This window comes from Zootermopsis nevadensis, unplaced genomic scaffold (genome assembly GCF_977971745.1).
Source record: "Zootermopsis nevadensis isolate Lab colony 2312 unplaced genomic scaffold, Znev_1.0 Znev_ptg000212l, whole genome shotgun sequence".
Taxonomy (NCBI): Eukaryota; Metazoa; Arthropoda; class Insecta; order Blattodea; family Termopsidae; genus Zootermopsis; species Zootermopsis nevadensis.
Genome location: NW_028259343.1, coordinates 1 through 18,458, shown reverse-complemented (window position 1 = coordinate 18,458; position 18,458 = coordinate 1). Strand labels below are relative to the sequence as shown.

General features: G+C 38.3%; 1 protein-coding gene and 2 long non-coding RNA genes across 11 annotated transcripts in view; 2 read left to right on the top strand and 1 right to left on the bottom strand.

The window, feature by feature from the left end:
* Positions 1 to 6,784, top strand: part of LOC147870706 (structural maintenance of chromosomes protein 6-like) — a 36,912-nt gene extending 30,128 nt beyond the window's left edge. For 3 of the 7 annotated variants that reach the window (XM_087342122.1, XM_087342119.1, XM_087342123.1), the window contains one exon: positions 688 to 903. The gene's annotated coding sequence lies outside the window, so the exon portion shown is untranslated. Of the gene's footprint in view, positions 1 to 687; positions 904 to 4,832; positions 4,897 to 5,525 lie in introns of those variants that run through there. The other 4 variants (XM_087342118.1, XM_087342117.1, XM_087342121.1 and 1 more) reach the window with 4 other exon arrangements.
* LOC147870705 (uncharacterized) lies at positions 2,091 to 10,368 on the bottom strand. Its single transcript, XR_015533233.1, has 2 exons — positions 10,329 to 10,368; positions 2,091 to 9,015 (listed from the first exon to the last, which is right to left on the bottom strand). It is a non-coding gene; the product is annotated as an uncharacterized LOC147870705 (long non-coding RNA).
* Positions 10,369 to 11,716: 1,348 nt separating this feature from the next.
* On the top strand, positions 11,717 to 18,157 carry LOC147870704 (uncharacterized). 3 transcript variants are annotated; one of them, XR_015533230.1, is made up of 5 exons: positions 11,717 to 11,823; positions 13,209 to 14,285; positions 14,433 to 15,137; positions 15,435 to 15,551; positions 17,903 to 18,157. It is a non-coding gene; the product is annotated as an uncharacterized LOC147870704 (long non-coding RNA). The 3 variants fall into 3 exon arrangements; XR_015533231.1 differs by lacking the exon at positions 11,717 to 11,823 and having other exon boundaries at positions 13,963 to 14,285; positions 14,433 to 14,658; positions 15,013 to 15,137; positions 17,903 to 18,151; XR_015533232.1 differs by lacking the exon at positions 11,717 to 11,823 and having other exon boundaries at positions 13,943 to 14,337; positions 17,903 to 18,152.
* Positions 18,158 to 18,458: the final 301 nt, after the last annotated feature.

Below are 18,458 nucleotides of genomic sequence, written 5' to 3'. Positions count from 1 at the left end.
AGTCGAAGCGGTATAATTTTTAGATAATATTTCCATAAAGACTAATTAATTACAGAATGTATTCTGGCCAGAGAACAATAATTTTGATTTGTTCATTAAATTTCTTCTATTCTACCTGAGCATTTGTGGGTATCTAAGGTTAGCTTATGTTTGTCCCTAAAGTTTGGGACTGAAAAAATGTAGTCCGACTGATATTACGCAGTGATGAGCCTGGCCACTATTAAAAAAATTGTTGCCTGCTCGCAGTAAGTCGAGAAAAGTTTGTAATAAATTCTGTGAAATATAAATTGTTTCGCACTAAGATATATTTCATATTCATGTAAGCAGTTTGATATACTTGATTACTTTTTATACTTGGATGAAGTATTTTAGATTATTTCTCTTATCACGGAAGCGTACCGTGCTTATTTTAAAGTGTTAATTATTTTAGTGAAATATATTAAGTTGTCAACACTCCTTAATGGAAATTGGAAAAGCGATGATTATAATAACAGAATTAAAATCCCTATGTAGACGACAGTATGATTTGTTTATTGCACAGCTCGGATCATTGTAAACCCTCTCAGCTCTTGTATTTTTCCCTTTTCATTTGTATTTTAAGTTACAAATCAATAGAACTGGATGAGACAGTGTCATATTTGGTAGCTGGTAACAAATTTAATAGATAAAAAGATGTTATCTTTCCAGGATGAACATCTCACATCGGTGCTACAAGACTTTGAACAGCGGCTTAGATTTACACGAGTACCAACATACAGATATTGTTCAGTGTGGATTGCAGGAACATAGAAATAGTCACATTTACAAGAAAGCATTGAAGATAGCTAAGGAACGGACTAATTTAGTATTTAAAATCGCTGACTTGTTCCGTAGGTACGTTTGATATTAAAATTTTTGCTCTAACCACCTCTTTTTCCTACAAATTCAAGTTTCTTTGCGTGTGTGAAAGGGTTCCATGTCGAAGCAGGCAAGACTCTCCCCGCCATAAGCCGCTTCTAGCGGGGAGAGCTGCATAGTGGCTGATGAGCCGCTCGCACAGGTTCACCGCGGCTCTCGTCTGAAAGGGTCCAATGCGTTTCGCTGGGATTTCTATCTCTAGCAGTCACTTCAGCTCACGTGTGAAAGGGCTATGCCGGCCGGAGCTTCGGCTCATGGTAGGGTCACCCAAGCCGGACAGGTCTAAGGCGATGCGCCAGACTAAGAGCGATACCCTGGTCCTCCAGGTTGGGGCTTGGGGTTATAACAACCCCACCCCGGAAAACGAGTACTGTTAGGATACTCTCAAAAGAGCCTCGGATGGATCATTTTGGTAATGGACCCTGGCAAACGTTCACGGACTCGGAAGCGAACCGCGACACTGACCGTGGCCACATGATGACGGAGGTGCTGAAGTATGGGATGGACGTGGCAGGGTGGATAAAAACGAAGCTATTTAGGTTTCGAGCCTTTAGGAGACAGAATGTGCAAGATAAGGCTCGAAGGACACTTCAGAAACTTGTCCTTTGTTTGGAAGGTACCAAGTATGGATGTGGTCAATCAGATTGATCATGTCCTGGTGTCGAGAAGGCATTCCTCTTCTGGGCCAGGCGCTGGGGAGTTAGAAGTTTGGATTCCTCGACACCGCTCCCCACTAAAGATCACCCCACCGCGCTGAAACCTTTAGCCAAGGGCCCCGGTTCCCAGCCGGGACCCGCTCCCTCGACGCACGTAGCATCTAGGCGCAGCTCTCCCGGAGACGAGTCCATTTCTCTCAGTGGCACGTCAGCTGACGACCACTGCTCGCACCCAAGTGGACAAACAGTTTTAAGTTTCCTATCATCAGCATGTTTTATGTTCTTATGAACATCATTCTGACTCCCTGTGTTTCAAAGGAATCTCTGTTTGAATGATTCAGATCAATGTACAATATCTCTTCTGACATTATGGTACTAGAACACAGAAACAATGTATTTCAAGTGCTCTGATTAACCAACACAATTATCAAACCTTAAAGAGCCTCGAAAGCTTGAAATGTTGAATGAAAAATATGGGAAACCTAATATACCTTAGGAGCTTTGACAGTAAGGATCAGAGAAAAGTGTACAAGCCCATACATAGAAACTGGTTTATTGAACAATACAAACTTCTACAATCACTTACAGTTTATGGCTACTGATCGTTTCCTTCTGTAGACTGAATGTTCTGATAGACTCCCATTAATATTTTCCCCAAAATTCACACAAAACAGATCTATCATGTATTTTAAAACTTTAAATATATAGGCCCCCTCTCTTAGGAGGACTAGCAATTCAAACTGCTTCGATTCTCGTAACAAACTGTCATTAACTACCGATCTCTTTTTAACTGTGAAGTGTTGTCTTTCATTCCTGGTACAGACTGCGTTCTTGAATATTATTTCGACAAATTTTGGGCTTCAAACTGTTCGGGGTTTCCATCGAGCAGAAAATAATAATTCCTGTGTTCAAGAACCATCTGACACGGCAGATTCTCTACCCGGATCAGGGCATGAACATCATCCTCACGTATTATTGAATCTCGAACACGCTGCTCCCGCGTAACTGGTTTATCTTGCAGTCAAAGTCATTAAAGTCGAATATAAAAAATAAAATAATTAAATAAAATAAACCGAGGTCTGAATTTCTCTTATTTGTAAGCATCTGTAATCTTAGCTAGAGAATTAAGCACGTGTGTGGATGAAGCCAAAAAGTATCGTCCACATACACAGAGCTGAAAGATGTATCTGTCCATCGTACAAGATTAAATCCTGTCACATACAGATTAAGATCGGAGTACAGGTAAATAACAGAAGAGTTCGGACACCATGTGGGCTTGGGCTCACAGTTCTTCAGACCTGCGGATAGAAGCAACAGATCCTCCGAAACATTGGTATCTACCAACAAGCCCCAGAGGCTTGACAACCCAACTCCGTCAGAACCTCAAATCCCACAAAGTTTATTTTTATGTTTAAGGCTTTGACCGGGATGTTCTTTTGTTAAATCTTATGTGGTACCGCCTGATTCGACTTCTAATGGTTAAGTGAAGTGTTTTCTTCGCGGTACGGTCTGGATTCGTAAATAATATTCAGACGATCTTCGGCTTCAAAGGGTTAACCAGCTGATTTTCGTAATGGTGAGGTGAAGTGTTTTCTTCGCGGTACGGTCTGAATCCATAAATAATATTCAGACGATCTTCGTCTTCAAAGGGTTAACCAGCTGATTTTCGTAATGGTGAGGTGTAGTGTTTTCTTCGCGGTACGGACTGGATTCGTAAATAATATTCAGACGATCTTCGGCTTCAAAGGGTTAAAGTGAGAATCATATGATATCCATAAATACAAAATTAAGATAGTTATTATTAAAGCAGATGGTATATACATTTACCACTGGGATTTAAAGAGTTGAGAAGGGCTGAAAGTTTATTGTAATCATTTAGAAACAGCAAAAATATTAACATGAAATTAAACTAATCGGATTCGTTGCTTATTCTTAATTCACGTAAGTGCTCAGATTACACAGCACAGAGTAGCAACAAAATTACTCTAGTCAGGATGAAATTAATTCCGGTGAAAATTAACATTTCTATGTCAATGAAACCAATAAATGATAAATCATTCGTACAAACAAATTGAACCGCGTGTGTTAAGCTCAAGTATAGACGTTAATATAGATATCCAGGGCGAGGTTAAATTATGTTGACCTTGAATCTCATCGCCTTGATGATGGAGGCAGCCATCTTGATCTTTTTCGTAAACTAAGATCAAACAACGCACATGGACTCTTGAGAGTCGACCGAAAGAGCACGTAGACACAAGAAGCGCCGATTTTCACATTTTTAGATTTTGTCACGGGGACGTATTTTCGTTCTCTCCGGCTCGAGTTCGATTCTCGTCATATTTTAATATCACGCATCCTCTGTTAGGCTGTCATATGAATTATGAATCCTTTCGCTTAGTTTTCACGTCTCTTTGCTGCTAAGCTTCTATAAAAGAGTTTTCGTAGTGCGAAAGCGGCGTACGTCTGATAAGATAGTGTAATTGCGTCATATTGTGAATATTATATTAATTATTTGTTTTAATCCGTCTGTATTTTATTTGTAGTGTTCTGTCTGACGACAGGTCCATATGAACAGGATCCTTCCATCCTTTTCTCGGACTGGGACCTGTTCATATACGTTCTTGGCAGATGATCCAGAAGTGGTTTGCCATTGCCTTCTTCTGTGTGTGAATGGAGTAATTGTTGGGATGCCACGGAGGAAAACTCCGTGTTGCCTAAACCACGGCCTTGCCCAACACAAGTTATAAATTCGGGCACCGCGATTGTAATCGCATAAGCACCATATTTGGTTGTCAAGAACATAAATTACATCATGAGTCTACTTTAGTGGTTCCTTATGAATCTGGTGTTCTTCTCATAATATAAGAAACTGACGCGTGGTTTTCTGTACACAGAGATTAACATATACATTTCGTAACAGTCGAGAAAAGCATACAATTGAATGAAGAAATACCTGGACTGTGGAGCAGGTTTGGGAGGGAGTAGATTTTCTTCAGACGTTCCATTAGAAAGTCTTTCGTACAGGTTACAGTACCTTGTGATTGTTTACGAACTTCTATACTCTGTACTCTATGCCCATTTTGCATTGAGCAATTGAGTTTGTAAATTGTGTGTTCTACGTTGTTGGTTTGAAACGTAAGGCGAAATATGTCGACTAAAAGAAAGCCCGAGTCCCAAGTATGTCCTTTGTATGTTAATGCTGTTATCTTACACTAGCTATAGGTTAGAATAATATTGGTTTTTCGGAAATATTCGATCCTAACCTCACTTCTTTTTCAGGGGAGCCGGTCAGGAGGTTGGGCGATCGTGTATTATGTTGGAGTATAAAGGAAAGAAGATTATGGTATGTTTAAATACTTCGTGTTTCGCACAGTTTGATTTGTGAGCAATATTTAAGTTTATATCGTGATGTGTAATCTGAATTTCTCGTATAACCTTGTTTATAAAAATTTTTCGTAGATTAACTGTGCACAACGGCTTTAAGTGGAAATTTTCCTCGTGCTCGCTTCCATGCAATATTCCAGCTAGAATTTTATTTCTTGTTCTTGTAACCTTAATGAATCGTAAATGAAACAAAATATATCCCTTAAAATAGATTAATGTTATGTTTTCTCCGACCTAGCATTTGTTTTAAAAGTCTTTTTTCGAGATTTCTAAAGTGTGTGTATTTGATTCGAGTGTCTCAAGCTGTGAAACTTAGGGTTCAATGAAAGACTGGGAATTCCTTGATGACTCAAGAACTCTGCTGCATGGAGTCTGTTATTAAGATTTTTCTGTTATGTTCTGAATGAATTAGTGTTGCATCATATTTAGTAGGCAAAGAGGATTGGAAGAGCAGGCCAAATAAGCTGAGACGAATATATTAGTTTCATAGTTCTAAAGAACTTACAGAACTTTCACTGAAACCCTTAAAGCTGTTTATTTTTGCCAATCTTCTTTTTTTCAAATATATCTTCTGTTTTGTGTGAACAGGTAAGACGTTACTCCAGTATCGGAACATATTCTCTGCACGAGTTGACATTTATTCAGAATCTCAGGGCAGGAAAATATCTTACATGTCATAGGATTTAGGATACTATGTACTACGTATGCACTGATCATTCATCACACATAAGAACAGTCTCAATGATATATACTTTGATGTCTCTTCATATGACCCCTCTGAGTGAAATGATTTACTGCACACATTACATGCATATGGACTCTCTCCACTGTGCGTGACTTGATGTGTCCTGAGACCACCATTTTGACGAAATGATTTTTTGCACACATTACATGCATATGGACTCTCTCCACTGTGTAAAGGTTGATGTTCACTCAAAGGACTCTGTTAAAGAAATGAGAAAAATTTCTGGATGAACATAACATGAAGAGGAGAAAGAATGAGTCTGAAACCAAGGTGATAATTATGTTTTTTTGGATAGCTCAGTCAGTATAGTGACTAGCTACGGGCTGGACGACCGGGGTTCGATCCCCGACGGGGGCAGAGGATTTTTCCTCTAGCCTCTGGGGCCCACCCAGCCTCCTCTACGATGGGTACCGGGGGTCCTTTCCCGGAGGTAAAGCCGACCGGAGCGTGATGCTGACCACACCCCCCATCTAGTGCCGAGGTCAAGGAAGAGAGGAGCTATACCGTCTCTCCACCCAAGCGCCTACATGGCGTATAGTGGGACAAACTTTACTTTACTTACCAAACCCCATCACATGACCAGAATTTAGTGGAAGGTGTGTTTTATAAATATTGCAAGAATTATGGGCCTCCATATTAGTTTAAACTGTTAATTCTGTGTGGTACATGAAGAATTTACATAACATGAATGCTAGGTTATAAAATTATCGAGATATTGTAAATGTGCTAATGCATTTAGTTTGTCAGGTCTGAGTTCAATATGCATCGGTTGGACTCCTGAATGACAGCCTGGTAGGAACAAGGTTCAGGGGCATCGTATCTCCAGTGCATGGAAGACTTGCAAATGTCACTTATGCCACATCTTCCCAGATTCTCATTCCATGCCGTAATGTCCAAACTGAAGTTCTCTTGACCCAGTCAGATTTTGTTAGAAAAACTGGCACACAAGAAGTTAAATTAATTTGTGTGTGGGAACTTAAGTATCAGGAAGTGAGGTTATGCAGTTGTCTTGATGGATTTTGACTAACAGCATATAGTGTTGCTACTCTTGTTAATATATTTTCACAAAATCAGCTTAAATAAACATAACTGCCTTTTCAGATGTTTTGCTGTGTAATCTGGTAGAAGTTTACCAGCATTTCAGAGTCTTAAAACCTTGTATTGTATTGAAATATAAAATAATACATACAAACAAAACTGTTTACACTTGAAGGGACACTAATCCCAAACGTGCCTCAACCTCAAGAGATCATCATCGAGTATTTAGCCCACGCACCGTTAAAGTTCACAGGCACAGACAACACAACTATTAACAACCCCATCCTGTAAGATGGTCCACCAGGACCAGGCAAAGGAATGTCAAGCCATCGAAAGAGAGAAGATAAAAGGAACATGAGAAGAGGAAATTACAGAACAGTAAAGGATTGACCATCTGGTCAGTTGTAACTCAAAGTTGATGGAAAGGCCACTAGAGGGCTACCGCATACAGACAGACAGTCCTCATTCCAGTGGAAAGACTAAACCACACGGTTCATCATCCTAGGCAAGATTCACTGTAAGTGCAGTCTGGTAACTCAGCTTACCCTAATATCAGTGTCACTTACTGCAGAACCATTTTCAGAATCTATGAATGTTAGCAGATCGAACTTCATTTCCTTCATAACTTTGTTACACTCTGTTCCTACACAGCAGGATAGAGTTATCATTACTGTTCTGGGTCTATAACAGGACAACTGATGATTCTCTAAGCAATGATGACAGTAGCAGACTGATGATACAATCTGGACATTGTGTGTTGTCTGAATTATATTTGATATAAACAGTGTTTTGAATATTGGTTCTGTTCCCATCTTCCGGTTGTCATTATTATACTTACAGATGTTAGTCTTCTGCAGACCCAAGATTTCCAACAGGTATTGAAGAAATGGGTGTCGATCAGTCTACTGTCCTGAAAACTATGTTCAGTGGCAGGATGTACTATCAAAACAATGCTTAACAATTTAAAGCCCAGTTGTAACTACATGCGCCACCTACTTTAACAAACAGCAATTATTTCCTTACCCTAACCTAACCTAACCAACCTAACATAACCTAACATAACCAGCTATCTTTGTAATGTTGAAGAGTTGTGCTTTCTTAGTGATACGGAATGAATTCTTCAAAATTATTCAGATGAGCTTTGGTTTCAAAGGGTTAATGGAGGGGATGAAGAAACACAATGTTCCTGTGGTTATAACACTGTTTAAAACATTTCATAATCTACTCAATATTTAATTACTTTCCTAAATTAAGGACTGATTAAAACTAGTACTCTATAAGCAATGTGCAACAAAACATAATCCACTGAACACATTTTGGAAAGCACTCTTCAAAATCCATTCACCAGAAGTGGGTCATTTCCTCTGGATGGACAGATAGAACAACAGATGAAAAACTCAATAGTGTGTTTGAAGATGGCCGTCTTCTGGGTTGTAGCACCGTGTAATCTGACAGGTTACCAACTCATCGCCCTGACGACGGAGGCAGCAAGGAACTCTGAAACGCTGGTAAACTTCTACCAGACTACACGTTGCTACAACCCAGAAGACAGTCATCATTAGAGTCACCGCTGTGAAAAACTCAGATCCTACAAAAGTGACTTTGTGTACTTGTAAAAAATGTTCTCGGCAGTGAAAATAAGATAACCTGTGTTACTGGCACAGAGTGTTCCTCAACTTCTATATCTGTGACATCCTCTGTGTTTATACCGACGACCTGATTTCCATCGTAACACGTCTCACTATCTGAACCAGGTACATCTTTCGGTGAATCTGTGCAGTTCTGTAGAACCACCACACATGTATCAGTCAATGCTATTCCCTCCCATTACATGAAATGGAACAGACATTCTTTACGACTATGTCCGATTGTTATCACTTAGTAGGTGAAGATAATCAATAGACTATTCACTTCGAACCTGTGATCCAGTTCAGAGCACAAAACTGCAACATTATTAAGCTGAAGAAAAGTTGTTTCATTGTAACCATTTCATGCAAATGAAAGCTAACAGCAATGCTTACTTCCGGTTCAAAATTCTTTACAGAAAATGTCGATGGTATGTAAACCTCGTCAGTGTTGATACCAATGGGATCTTCTTCACTCTATTTTCTACTTTGATAATATCAATTTCTTGCTGTAAAATTATGAATTAAACATAATTCTGTTAGATAGCACATTTCTTGTGCACCAAACACACAAAACAGGAGAGAGTCTTTACACTGGCAGATTCCAGACTGAAACTTGCAGACTTCTGATATCATAATTTCAGGACTTCAGAATTAGAACACTGCATGCCTGAAAATTTATAATAATTATTTTCAGGACAAAATGGTATCTCATGATAATTCTTCACTTAATTTCCAGAACATAAACTGTTATCATGTTGTGCACCTTTATGAAACTCATTAACCTTCCATTGCTCAACTGCACTAATGCCAAGGTACACAGCCTCATATACCAGCATCTTACATTTAATCCCCATATATGGACCTTTTTCTTTAAATCATTACATTTTCATCCAAGCTCTACGTTTGAACACTTTGTATAAGATACTAATTAATTCAGACTGGACACAGTTTAAATTAATTATGTCCGTTCCGTAACGCACAATCAATAAATGTGGCAGAGTATATTTTTATTGACTATATTGTGGCGTACCTTAATGCTATTCTATTTGTATGAAATTATTCTAATGGCAGAAGTGTACTTAAGCCATGTGAACATCATCAAAGTGACATGCAAGTTATAGGGACTTAGATTAAGCACAGTAATTCCTATAATAATAATAATTTATTTACATTTCATGGATCCATAAGACAGTCAGATGACGATAGATGTGGAAAAAGTCATAATAAAAATAATAATACAATATATATTATAAAGTAAAATTCGTACTATTATATAAATTCCACATAATACAAAACAAAGTATTGACCTAGAGAAATGATAAGCTACAAATAGATCTACACATTACGCACAAGAAGTTGAAACACTGAAGAAGACATCAAATGTTTGATCTTGAATAAATTTACAGTGAAACTGGGAATGTGCACTAACCACACAACTGTTTGAAACATAGCTGTCTAAATTTAAGACTTTGAATTAATTATTCGGTTTTGTCCGTCTAATCACAATTATATTTAAAATTTACAAATAAGATAATTAAAATATCATCTTATGTTCCACATCGAATAATCGATTTACATTTGGAACATTTTTACAACATGTTTCAGTTTCACCGAACCATCTTCAGGTGTAAAATTATATCGAAATTGTAATTGAGTTTTAAGTTTGTCGATATAATTTTACACCAGAAGATGGTTCGATGAAACCGAAACACGTTGTAAAAATGTTCCAAATGTAAATCGATTATTTGATGTGGGACATAAAATGATAATTTAATTATCTTATTTGTAAAATGATTAGACGGACAAAACCGAATAATTAATTTAATATTTGATTCACAATATGACGCAATTATACTATCTTAAGACTTTGAAATTACAACACACACAGACAGAATGAAAATATGAATCACAAAGCAGCTAATCCAAAAAAATTGAGTGAACATACGAATAATAAAGAGAAATAAAGATAATTATAATGACCTGGCCATACATAACCTAACTGGACACGGCCATGGCAACGACATATTGCAGTGACTGCCTACAATTTTTTTTGCTACATGTAATCAACGATCAAGTAGACCGACGCGAAAGATGGCGGCCGAGTATCTGACGTTTCTGCTCATCTGTTGTCGCTTTCAGAGAGTTGTTGTGTTCGCAGAATTTGTTTTCTTTGCTAGGGTGGTGGTTCCATCATCTCGAAATTGTTTTACCCACTGCTGATAAGTAACTCGTGCGAATTTGAGCATGGTTAAAGAACCATTTCATATGGATTGGAAAACAATTCTTAAAGACCTTTGCTGCCAGTTATCACGTGGGTTTTATAATATTTATTTAAATGTTGCTGCTTTTGACTAGGCGAGTTATCACGCTTTGCTATTTAAAGTCTGGCAAATTCGTCTTTATTATTGTTCTTAATGAATTACTTTTGATCCCAACTCTGTTATTATTTAAGTGAGGATATAAAATATATAAAATGTTTCAAATCATAAAATGAGCTGGAGGCTATATTTACTGTACCTTTAATCAAAACAGTGATTTGAGGTATTGATCTTTGATTTCCCGAAGAGACTTCTATTTGCCAGAGAGGTTTGAAATTCACTGGGGAACATTTATTTTGTATCTATTACTTTGATGTCCCTTTCATTTGTACACTGTAGTAGGAGCTATACTGTAAACTACATTATTCCATGGATTTCAATAAATCTAATTTATGTTCCTGTAAGATGTCAGGGTTCATATGTTCTTTGAATGAGACAAGTGGAGTCCTTGAGACCAGGTCAAGAAATTCCCAGTCTTTTATGGAATTTAGAGGTTCATGAGATCTCTCCATGGGGCCACATGCTTACATCCTACTTCTTCAGGGTTAATTTTAATTTTATTCTCCCCTTTACATTTCTCAGTTGTCATAGTTTCATATCTCCTCAAGCCCAGAGAGAAGGAAACAAATTTTAGCCAGAGCAGACGCTCGAGGGTTCTGAAGGAGAATACGTCATTCTTCGCGATGTCTTAACACCACTGCGTAACGCAAGCCACGCACTGATTAATGATAATATTAAAAACTTAGCTCTCAGCCTAAAGCGCACTCCATAAAGGCGTGAGAGTAGAACTCCACGCAATTCTGACATCGTTAAACGTACATGGTGTGGAGTGGACTGATCTGGCTTAGGGTATGGCGCCCTGTTCCATGAAAAACACTGAACTCAGGCTCAGTAAACAGTTGAAGGGAAATGATGATAGTCTTGAATACTTGAATTCTATAAAAGTAGCGAATTTGAAGTACGTTCATGGATTGAAAGGAATGTCAGAATGCTGTTAGCGAATGAATCCTTGAATGATATTTAAGAATCCAGTCCGTACCGCGAAGAAAACACAACTCTTCACCATTACAGAGATCAACTGGTTAACGCTGTTTAAGGAATTGACCGCTGATTACGGCGAGAACCACACAAAGTGTTACTGATTGTTGGAGTAGGTGGTACGTATACTTACCATTCCATTTAAAGGGTATAAAAGTAAAGTTCGGAGGTCATACTGCCTCCATCATCAGGACGAGTTTTGAGTTTCTTTCATTTGCGAGTAAGAAGGTTCCTACATTCTGGGATGTTGAGCTGTGTAGTCAGGTAGATCTTTACTAACGTTTCGGGGGTCTTACTGCCTCCGTCTTCAGGGCGATATTTGAAGTTTTCACAGCGGTGAGTATGAAGATTCCTGTCTTCTGGGATGTTGAGCTCTGTAGTCAGGTAGATCTCTACTAACGTTTCGGTGGTCATACTGCCTCCATCTTCAGGGCGAAATATGAAGTTTTCTCAGCGGTGAGTATGAATATTTCTGTCTTCTGGGATGTTGAGCTCTGTAGTCAGGTAGATCTCTACTAACGTTTCGGTGGTCATACTGCCTCCATCTTCAGGGCGATATTTGAAGTTTTCAAAGCGGTGAGTATGAATATTTCTGTCTTGTGGGATGTTGAGCTCTGTAGTCAGGTAGATCTCTACTAACGTTTCGGTGGTCATACTGCCTCCATCTTCAGGGCGATATTTGAAGTTTTCAAAGCGGTGAGTATGAATATTTCTGTCTTTTGGGATGTTGAGCTCTGTAGTCAGGTAGATCTCTACTAACGTTTCGGTGGTCATACTGCCTCCATCTTCAGGGCGAAATTTGAAGTTTTCTCAGCGGCGAGAATGAAGATTTCTGTCTTCTGCGATGTTGCGTTGTGTGTGCCCTGAAGATGGAGGCAGTATGACCCCCGAAACTTCTCAGAAGACAGTCTTCTTCGTACTCGCTGCCGTGAGAACCTGAATTCTCGACCTGGGAAGAATTTGTGACACCAACTTTCTTTCTAATGTGTTTAGGTCCATTAGATCTGTTTCTTGTTTACACGAGCTGTCTTTGGTCTTTCTAGATTTCGCTTTTCTAGAAGCGTGTAGTTGAAAACTCTTCTAGGGAATTATTAGCTTGGCTTTAAGTGAAATGGCGTCGTTCATTATCCTAACATCAAGTAGAATGTACGACCTAAAACTTTTACGGCGACATTTCAGGTGTCATCTTTCTCCATCAGGATCATTGATGTGATTATAGTCCTCATACCATCCCTTCCTTTCATTTTATAATTACGGTGATAGTGGCGTATAATATTAATAATCATTACATTTAATTATAACTGTCTAAGCAAAATTTCCATCATTAGGTCAACAGATACAACCTATGTTAATTTTCACCCTGATGCCACGAAATTCGTGGACATGTTTACGTCTGTATACAAAATTTCTATCTCCATCAAAAATTCCTTGAAATTCATGAAGTATTGGAGTTAAAAATCTATGTATCTTTTTATGGCATCCCTGCACCTGTCGTGTGTCTCAGAATGTAACCAGAGTGATGACAGCATCTTCCCGTTTCTATGGAAACGAAGCCAAGACCGCCGTTGAGGAAGGGGGGACGAAAGGTTAGAAGCAACCGCCATTCATCTACCACAGATGCATCTTAAACGTAACTAATTCAAGTTAAATAATCAATGTCTTAATCAAACTTATCTCAATTGTAAAGGATCTATAAAGGAAATATTTAGAATAAAGTCAATATATAAACTTCCTTTCCGTATAGACGTATTTAAGTCAAATTCTCCGGAACCGTGGTTCCAATGAGTGCCGTGAATTATTATATGAAATTGTATATACTCACGTAATAGCCAGAAGAAAGTAATATCTCATCTGTCTCCACCTCCAGTGCTTAAGTGTTTAGAACTATAATACTTTTAGTGGTGGCCTTCATTGCTTAACTAATCAAAGAATACGAACCCATGTCGAAATGAAACCTGCCGACGGATAATTAGATAAATTTTGTGTCTTTATTGTGTGTTTGTTTGATACAGTTTGCCCAAAATAGCAAATGAAAATAGACTGGCGACCCTGTGTGGATGGTTGAGGACGAGGGAAATGCGAGAGTAGAATGCATTTATCTTCGGTGCCGAGACATGCAGGGAAATTAATTGTTGAAGCTTAGGGTATTTATACTTACCATTAGGCTTTAAAGGGTTAAAAATAGCTATTTATAATGCAACATAAACATGCCTTCTTAATAGTAGAATTTAAATATTTACTTCCAAATAATTGGCAGTGACAACTTCTGAAGCGAATTGGAGATGGCTTTGTTCTGAGTTGCAGCGCCTTGTAGTCTGCTAGAAATTTACCAACACAGCTATAAATCCCCCGAAGACCGTCATCTTCGTACTTCCCGCCGTCAGAACCTCATTTCTTTAGCTGTTTTTCAGACGTTGGCGTCCCTGCGTGCGAGAAGATGGCGCAGTTCCTCTGCTGGTATTGTTTACTTCGGACGGCGTGATGGTAGGATGCATGCCCGGTCGAGTGCAGCTTTACTCTTATATTGCCAGGGCTTGTAATTTTATTTGAACTGATGTTTGTCATCTTTCTCCTGTGTGAAGTACGTAAAGTAGGAAATATTTTGGTTGCACGAAAGGCCGGATTAGTTGCCAGTAGGTTATTAATGTGGTGTAGAGTGCCTTCGTAGTAAGAATTAATACTGGTCTCTCAATGCTGATGTTTATTTCTGTACATGGTTTTGTTTCAGGCAGGCGTGAATGCAAGCATATGGGATACTATAGACGTTACGCATTTACGAGTCCATCATTACTACAGAGGTAGCAAGACTTTGCACCGGGAGCTGACATGATCATTGTGCATGATGGACACAATTCATCAGGCGATGCGGTTGGGATGATCCACAGACACGTGTTGGCAGCCTCTGTTTTTGTGACTTGCATGTGGAAATTCAGTAGCTGTTGATTTAAATTTGTGTAAGAGCTTATCACAGTGAAGAAGCTAGAAGTAAGCAGCTAGGGTTACAGGTTGTAATGTTGGTTATGTGGCCACCGCAACACAGTTGCACACTTTTGATTCCTAGTGACCAAATATGGGGTGTTCGTAGCATGCCTCACAATGCCACAAGGAAGACCTCAGGCCCTCGTGTGATCTCCTTGCTTTCCGAGGAGGTGTACGGTTATAGATTCAGTGTGAGTGCCTTGTCTGTCTGAAAGAGGAGTTTGAGATCAGGGGATGTGCTGAGTAGCAACTTTCATGTGAACTGTAGCTGTAGTGTGTGTGGACTGGTATCTACGAAGACACGGCAGACCAATTTGTCTGAATATCAGTGTTTCAGAAGATCAGTTGTGTGCGTGATGGGGAAGCAGCTTATTTGGAGTTGGAGATGTGAAGAACCAGACAGAACGAAGCACCTGGAGCGTTTGTGACTTGGATAAGGAAGTGCAGTATTCAGGTATGTTAGAGAGTAGAGTTTATTTACATTCCATAGATCCTTATTACGACTAAACCAAAGGATGGAGAACAAGTCATTTCATACAATAAACGTAAACTTCTGTATCTTATGGTCAGCTGCAAAAATGATGCTGCAATATCCAAAGGGTTGTGGTTGTGGCTGTGGAATCTGTGTCTTCTATTTGCTCGTTGTTCCAGATATGTGTACTTCCAGTCACATCTAATCATTATTTCCACTCTACTGAGATATGTTCTTCCGCTGCTCTTTATGCATGTCCGTACTGTGATTCTGTTACAGCCGAGTGCCAAATCTGGCGAACGATCTGTGATTATCAGCTTAGAGGATGGATCAGCGAAATATTTATCTGGATATATCATTAATGGAATAAATCTCTTTCCTGCCACTGGCTACCTTGTGAGTTGTAATGTAATTAATTTTATTAACCTTTGAGATAAGATAATTTAAATTCCCTCTTGCAACCTCATGGTTAGATTAAATTTGCTCCTTATTTGTCTTTTAAATTCACTGTATAACAGAAGTTGATCCATGTTGTTTTAATAGAGGGCTCGGAACCAAAATTACAAATATGACCAGAAGGGATACTCAACGTAGAAAACGAATAGAAATAATAAACGTGTTTTGAAATGATTTTTGTACTTGCACAGTAAGAAAGAGGAGTTTGGCTGATCTGACTTACTTTTGAATCTAATATAAATGCAGGTTTTTTATTATGTAAAATGTTCTTATCACATTATTCTAGTAATCAGTGTTCATTTACAATTTTGTGTAGAAATATAATGAAAGATTCTTAGGGCTACGAGCCACATCAGGTGGCTGAATGGTGAATGAACCATATCCTCTGCCAACGTTTTGAGAGCCATCTCTGCTCTCATCTTCAGGGCAGCTGCGTAACAAACTGGTCCTCTGTAGCGTGCTTGCCGATGATTGTTTTTATTTGATAGCTTTCATCACTGTAGTTACGTAAGGATGGTAATTTCACAAACATTAATCCAGTATCAGCTTATATTGTCGAATATTTTCTGATCTTTAGGTACGACTTTTTAGAAAACTAAACTTGGTTTTTACTTTTACGCGATGAGAAATGTAATTGTGTCATGCTTCTGTTCTCTTGTAATCAGGGTCGTTGTCTTAAAAGTAATAGTTCTGGAGCAGTTTGAATTTTTAAATTTAGAATTTAATGGTTAGCCACTGAAAAAATGCACATTCTTAAAAAAGGTTCTTTTCCTTATTGAGCCACCTTACACAGCCGGTAGCCCAAGAAGGATTTATTGTAGTTAAGCTTCGGATACTTCTACAATTTTACATTATCTTCATGTTAATCTGTTTGATATACAGATACGATATATTGTTGGCAGCATTGATCAGTGAGAGAAATATATTTTTCAGTAAGGCATAAATTATTCTCTGTTATATATAATTATATATGTTATCAAAAGTGCGACAAGTAAATGTTATAAATCTTAATAAGATCTGTATTTTGTCACGCAATAATCGTGACAGCTCAGTTTCAGAAACCATATTAAATTCAGTTTTAGGCTCTGTAGATAATAGAGGTTATGTTGTACCTTTTCAAACAAAAGTTATTACCTAGAAAACTTGTGTGTTCACCTCCGATGCTGATTTCTGTTGAAAAATTATTGATTTGTTCATAGATTATACATGATATGAGACCTGTTCATCGTACGCTCATGTATACAGTTCTTCCAAAGATAGGTTAAAACTTGTTTATCATTCTCGTTATATCTTGCACAGGAACTAGTGTGGGAATCAGTTAGTCTGATGTCTGGGAAAATTCACACCAATGTACCTGTTGTATTTGAGGATGTTTAGTTCCACAGGACTACAGAATAATGACACAGTTTATCATTCGTAGTCTATATGTGTGTCTTAAGTGGTACGTGCTTATGTTTCCTATCCTTTCAACGATATGTCCCTCTCCTGCAATCGTATTTTGAAGCGCGTTAAACTCCAGAAAGTAAACGATCTGCGTGCAAGGGAAGTATTTCCAATCTCGTGGTACAAGTGGCAGAGGAGTGATTAGACTACATGCATAGCTAAAGTGTTATGTTGGTAGAGAACCTTCATGTGACTGCAGTCGAACACCTTTTAAAATGGGGGTTTAATAGTGGGGGCTTTTCTGAAAAGAAAATAATCATCGAAAGAGGACGACAGGCATGCAAGTTGCCAGAACTTTGACAGACCAAATCGTGTGTGAAGAAATTTTATTTGGAACAGTATTTGAAAACAGAGTGGCCATCCGGTTGCCGTAACATAGGAAAATTGTTTTGTTGGTCGTGCCTATTGTTTCTGAATGGAAAACAAATGGAACAAGACTGGATTCGGTGATACCAACGACATTCATAAAGCACTGAAACGACATGAGAACTCTCAAACCCCCATTGTTTCAACAGTGCAAATTGTGATGTTTGACAAGTCTCGAATTGACTGTCAACTTGCCAATCAGAAGAAAGCTCTGCTTCCCTTACTGAAAATAACACTGCACGCCACTGCTGGAAATGTTGGATTTATGCTAATAAATAATGTGTTTTAAAATCTTAATAATGCTTTTGTTTGCAGTGCTGACTATATTTAATAAGGAAAACAAAGAAACAAAACACTAGACACTTAATTTCATCAAGGTAACTGCTTGTGGACATTTAAAATTAGTACACTTCGGTACTCTCTTTATCTTTAAAGGGTTAACCTACAGCCCATAACATTAATATTCAGTTGTTTTGTTATAGGAAGCATTCAGTTTACGGTCATGGTTTAGCAAGCAAGTGGGAGGTTTGAGGTAACGGCAAGTGGTTTGGTGCGAGTACCTGCAAACATGTCCTATGAAACGGTGTTGCTGGAGCCCTCGATCCCACACATTAATGATGAGTTGCTTGAACTTTCATCACAGGACATATATAAAGAGTTACGACTACGTGGCTGTGACTACCAAGGACTCTTTCGGGGCTGACAACCATGGTAGGTAGCGCTACAATCTAAAGGAGTAGTTTTAATGTACCTTATAGGCTGTAATATGTGATGGTGTTTATTAGTAGACATTGTTTTTGCAAATGAGCTAACTGTTGTGACCCTATGTAATGGATATATAATGTACAATTTTGTTTTAATTTTACAAAAAAATATTATGGGTCTCAGATATTTATTACATCGTTCAATGTTGTTTTCATCTGAATCTACATTCCACATTTGCTAGTTATGCAGCTTCTGAAATCATATGAGTTTTTTCTTTATATTTCATGTATTCCATTTAATGTTTTCAGCCCACATAAAACAATATCCTTTCTT